Raw genomic sequence first — 6,018 nt, 5'->3', positions numbered from 1 at the left:
CAGAATAAGTCATGTGATTAATAAAGTCACTGTAAATGAGAAATCTTAGCTTTTCCTCATCAATCCTTTACCCTAAGCTTTTCAAATATGAAATAAGACTAATTTAATAGAAGCATATTTTTAAAAGCTGTACGGATTTTATAATGGCATTGTTATAACTTTTAGACATAGGTATTATTATTCTTTATAGTTTATAAATCACATGAATTGCCTCATTTAATGTTTATAATTTGGTATAATTATCCCAATCTTATAGACTTCTAGAGGTTACATTTTAGTTTTTTTGGACATCTGCTATGTGTCAGGCATTGTACTAGTTATTGTGGTTGTTACCCAGACAGATAAAAGCTTAGTCTTGAGAAGTTCAGCATCTCCTAGGGAGCACAGAGAAGTGATACATATAATAATAGAAGTATAAACATAGCCCTGGGAGCATGGGGGAGGGAACTGAAGTCATCTGCCAGAGGTTACAAAACCAGTAATTGGCAGATCTGGGGCTTGTCTTAAGGCCTGCTGAGTCTCAAGCAAGTCCTCTGTCTTGGCATAAAAATATAACCCCCTTAGCTTTTCCAGAGATGTAAAATGAAACCTGAAGAAAATCACTCAAACACATCCATAAATTACGGAGTTGGCAGAAGTATAGAAACACGGTTGAAAAGTCAAGAGTAGGATATTAAAAGGCAAGATAAGACCTTGCAGGACAGAAAAACAGAGGCTACTGGCTTCAAACCCACCCATGCGTGGGCTGGTCTTGAGGTTTGTAATTATTTTAGGACCCACGCCCCCGGGGAGGACTGTGACTTTGAGTTGGAGGAGCAGGAAACAGAAATCAGTTGTGGGTGGGCTAAGAAGTTCCCTCACACGCCAGCCACCAAGTGCCCCTTTCTCCCGGGAAGGGGGAAGCAGAGGTGAGGAGTTCTCCATCCAGGGAGAAGGCTTGGGGGGGGCGTGGGAGGAGCGGCCTGATGACGCAGGTAAATAGCGGGGAAGGCACAGCCCGCTGCCGGCTCGAGAGGCTTGCCTCCCACTGGTCAGCTCTTTCCCGACTCGGAGGGAAATATGAAGCCACAGTCTACCCACAGTTATTCATCCTAATGACAAGCAAGAAGCTGATTGCAATGAAGCATCATTTCACAGCTGTTCGCTTCCACTTCTACTTCCGGGGAGACGTACTTTGTGCCACCGGGCCTTGCTCAGCCAGCCCTGAGCCCCAAGCAGTCAGGCCACGCTGCTCCTGTGGAGGAGGGTGGCCCGGCAGCCCCAGCGGCGGAAGCCGAGGGACTAAGTTATTCCCTTTGTCCTTTCAGGCAGAGACGGCGTAATGGCACCCATGCCAGTGACACAAAATACTCTGTCCACTCAGGCAAAGGCTTTGTCCCCAGGGGAAGGAGCAAGAGGTAAACGTGAAATCTGATTTGCCTGTGTCGTGTGGAACCACAAAATCTGGAAGCCATGGGCTCTCCTGCCTCCCCCTCCACTTCCTTGTCCCTGACTGACTTAACCTGGTTATTCTGACCGGTGCTCCACCATGAACACAGTTGATTGGACCAGAGCGAACACCTGACCTGGCTGGGCCAATCACAACCTTTCCTGGGAATTTGGAATGGGCCTCAGCGACACGGAACAAGTCCCACTACTATGGGTTATTCACCTTTGCTCTGTGTTGAAATTGCCCAGGGAATTCTGAAAGCACACACACACGTGCGCACACACACACACACCCCTGATCTGTCTGTAGTACAGCGTGCTCTGCAGACCCTCCTAAGTGCAGGCACGAGTGCACAGAGAAGCAGGCACAAAGGATGATGACGTGGACCTTCAGAGAGAAACTGGAATGAGAAACCCTCGCTCTAGAAAGAGTAGACAGTGATCTTGACCCATGATAGTTTTCTATTTCTGGATTCCAAGCCCCCTCTGGCCTGGTTGTAGCTCTTGCCCTTGAATCCTCCTTTTAAAATGTTTCTTCTGAAGCTACTTCTAGTAGCTTCTATTATGTATAACAAAATGAAACTTCACCAAGGCTTTCTCACATCCCAGCCAACACTGGTCACTGCAACCTGCATATTTTACCTCAGAAACCTCTCTTACATCTCATCCTTGTGGCCTTTTCAGTGGGGTTCTCATCCTTACCCTTCCTGAGTGGGCTTCCTGGCCTCTTATCTCTCATCCAGCCTCCACATAAAACAGATCTGACCCACTCACCCCCAAACCTAGAGTCCTTCACTGGTTCCTCATTGCCTATTAAAAACAACAAAATAGTTCTATATAAATTGATCATCTGTAAACATATCTCCTATGTTACTAACTGGGGGGAAAATGCAGGTCAATACGTATAGGATCTTTTAAAATGTGATTTAAATTTGTATACGTAAAAATACCTGCATAAATTTAGGAAAAAGGGAGGACATTTATTAAACTATTAGCAGAGGTTTCCTTGGTATGGTGATTTTTGGATGGGCAAAGAGGAAATTTCCATTGTGTCGTACTTTCTATAACATTAATAAAGGATGGGGAGTATAGGTAATTTTTAATTTTTTCTATTTTCCTCCAATATTTTTTAAAAACTTTCCAAGGCCCTTCACGTTCTGCCCCCATCTACTTCCCAGTATCCCTCCCACTACTCTGTGTCCAGCTATTCTAAGCTTTTCATTCTTGCCCAAGCTTAGGATCCCCTTTCATGTAACTGTGGCATTGCCTGTTCTGTGCCTTCTTCCTGAAATGCTGGTACTTCATTCTTCATCTGAAGTGCTTCTACTTTTTCTTTTGACCCAGCTCAAATATCACCTCCTCTGAGAAGGCTTCTTAGACTGATCCATCTCTATCCCACGTCAGAGTTAGTTGTTCTGTCCCAGTGACCCTTTGGTCCCTGCTTCTCTGTCTGCTGTTACACCACCAAACTGTGTTATGATTGATGAGGTCGCATGATTGTCTCCTTGAGGTGTGCTCCTTGAAGGTGAAGGTTGAGACTTATTCATCTCTCTCTTCTGTATGTAGCACAGAGCTGGACGAGTAATGGCTGCACAGAAAAATCTTGGTTGGTTGAATAAATGAATGAGTGAATGAATGAATGGGTGAACAGGCTCTGCCACACAAGGTAGAGCCATGATGCAGTTGCAGCCTTCCCTACCTCTACCAGATAAAACTGACCAACTAGAACTCATCAGAGTCCTGTTCCTGAGCCAGTCTTAAGCACAGAGCTGTTGCTTTTCACCAGCCAGCTGGCTCAGTTACCAAGCTGGGATGGTAATCGTTAACATGACACTTGAAACATCATAAGATCAGTAGGAACGTGTTTCTAGTGGTTAGTGACTAAGAATAAAATCATGAGGCTATGCCTATTCTGAAAACTAAGTGATGCACCAGAGCTGATTTCTGTGTAAGTGCTCACTACTCCCTCTCTCCCAACATATAAAAAGAATTCTTTAATTGTACACTCCTGACTTCTCACCCACTTCCAAAGAGGAAGGATCCTTGTTGCTGGGAGAGAAGCTAAGTCAAGCTATATAAAACCCAGTCCTGGGGGAGGAGGAGAATGGAGGTGGAGGCAGAGAGTAGAGGAGTTTTATTCAGGGATAGGAGGAGAGCCTCTCAGAGCAACTCTGAGCAAAGGAGACGGAAATGAAAATGTAGTAAATGTTTATGAGTTCCAATCTTTGTCTAGCTTCCATAATGACTTGCATGAGGGATGAGCAAAGACATTCCTTTTAATCTGTTTTGGCTATTGTCCTGTGCTTCTGAAATGTGACACTGTCCCAAGGCCCACACACAAGAGTTCAAGTTTTGTAAAAGGTATACCTATAAGTGGAGGAGAAGGGACTGCAAAAAGATCAAGCGTGTCTTTCACTCAGGGCTTTGCTAGCTCCACAGCCGGCTCTGCCAGAGAGAACACAGCCAGGGCAAGCAGAGGCAACAGAAGTCCCAGAGCTGGTAGTTATGGCTGTGGGCGAGGAGACATCCTGGACAGTGAGGCACTGCATCGTGGGGGAGGCGCGGAGGGCGACCCAAACAAGACACTGTCCTCACCATTCCCTGGGGCCCTTAATCCAGGGATGTCCAGGAGTCTGTGGGGATGACTGGAGGGAAAAACTGAAGGGAAACTCAATCTGGAGCCAGGTTACAGCTTGATGTGGGTACCCTGGGGCAGCCTGAAACTAGACAGGCTTCCACCCCGACCAGGGATGCCCCAGGAGCTGCCAGACCACCACTGGGTCGTGGAGCTCACTACTGGCAGGTGGTGGCTCTGGGGGCAGCCAGCGTTTCTAATACAGTAAGTACCCCACATACGAACGAGTTCCATGCCGAGAACGTGTTCCTAAGTCCAATTTGTTCGTAAGTCCAGCAAAGTTAGCCTAGGTACCCAGCTAACACAATCGGCTACATAGTACTGTACTACAACAGGTTTATAATACTTTTCACACAAATAATACATAAAAAACAAACACACACAAAAAATAAAGAAAACATGTTTAATCTTACAGTACGGTACCTCGAATAGTACAGTGGTACAGTACAACAGCTGGCACACAGGGGCTGGCATCGAGCGAACAGGCAAGAAGAGTTACCGACTGGAGGAGGGAGGGGAGGTGGGAGATGGTAGAGCTGCAGGATCGTCAGCCATAGGAGACCGAGGGCAAGCTGTATTTCACTCACGCCTGACATTGATGGCACAGGTTCTGGTTCCTGGCTGGATCAATTCTATCTACCCTCTTGAAAAAACGGTCCAGTGATGTCTGGGTAGTAGCTCTTTATTTCTTGTCGTAGATGACAGTAAAGTGCACATCCTTGTGGAGGATGCAGGCATGTGACAATGTATGCAGGACACGTGCACTAGCTTACCTGATGGGACATGCAAATGCACGTTCGCATCTTTGAAAGTTCGCAACTTGGATGTTCCCATGTGGGGGACTTACTGTATCTCAACAATAGTTTACTCAAAGAGAAACCACTGGAGACTGCCCTCAGCCCACACGCCAGCCGGCTCCGTTATGGTGACCACAGCCCCAGCATCGTGATTAGTGGTGATGCACCAGGTTATGACCTAGATTTATTTTGTATACCTAATCATTATGCCGAGGATTCGGAAAAGGTATTTATTCCTCATGGACTAATTATAGACAGGACCGAACGGCTAGCTCGAGAGGTGATGAAGGAGATGGGAGGCTGTCACATCCTGGCCCTTTGTGTGCTCAAGGAGGGCTATAAATTCTTTGCTCACCTGCTGGATTACATCAAAGCACTGAACAGAAATAGTGATAGATCTATACCTATGACTGTAGATTTTATCAGACTGAAAACCTACTGTAATGACCAGTCAACAGGTGACATAAAAGTAATTGGTGGAGATGATCTCTCAACTTTAACTGGAAAGAATGTCTTGATTGTTGAAGATATAATTGACACTGACAAAACAATGCAAACCTTGCTTTCCTTGGCCAAGCAGCGTAATCCGAAGATGGTCACGGTTGCAAGCTTGCTGGTGAAAAGGACCCCTCAAAGTGTTGGATATAGACCAGACTTTGTTGGATTTGAAATTCCAGACAAGTTTGTTGTAGGATATGCCCTTGACTCTAATAAATACTTCAGTGATTTGAATCATGTTTGTGTCATTAGCGAAACTGGAAAAGCAAAATACAAAGCCTAAGGTACGAGTTCAAGTTGAATTTGGAAACATCTGGAGTCCCATTGAAATCACCAGGAACATTATCAAATGTGCTAGTTCTGTGGCCAGCTGCTTAGTAGAACTTATTGCAAGTATCTTCTAAGAATTTTATCTGTTTTGTATTTTAGAAATGTCAGCCGCTGCATTCCCGAACTCTTTATTTGCACTATGAACCTATAGACTATCAGTTCCCTTTGGGTGGATTGTTGTTTGACTTGTGAGTGAAAAGTCTCTTAAACCACACCACCACTGAATGAAAATATTGAAATTGTATCTATAAGAAACATTTAACGAAAAGAATATATTAGTTTTTTAATTGGTATTTTAATTTTTATATATTCAGGAAAGAACAGAAGTGA

The 6,018-nt window shown here is 44.9% G+C and overlaps 1 pseudogene; it reads left to right on the top strand.

Annotated features, from left to right (window-relative positions):
• The first annotated feature begins 4,846 nt into the window (after positions 1 to 4,846).
• LOC112403650 (hypoxanthine-guanine phosphoribosyltransferase pseudogene) lies at positions 4,847 to 5,641 on the top strand (annotated as a pseudogene).
• Positions 5,642 to 6,018: the final 377 nt, after the last annotated feature.

Source organism: Neophocaena asiaeorientalis, unplaced genomic scaffold, assembly GCF_003031525.2.
Source record: "Neophocaena asiaeorientalis asiaeorientalis breed wild unplaced genomic scaffold, Neophocaena_asiaeorientalis_V1.1 scaffold147, whole genome shotgun sequence".
In the NCBI taxonomy this organism is placed as follows: Eukaryota; Metazoa; Chordata; class Mammalia; order Artiodactyla; family Phocoenidae; genus Neophocaena; species Neophocaena asiaeorientalis.
Note: the sequence above shows the minus strand (reverse complement) of the source record. Positions and strands in the feature narration are given on the sequence as shown.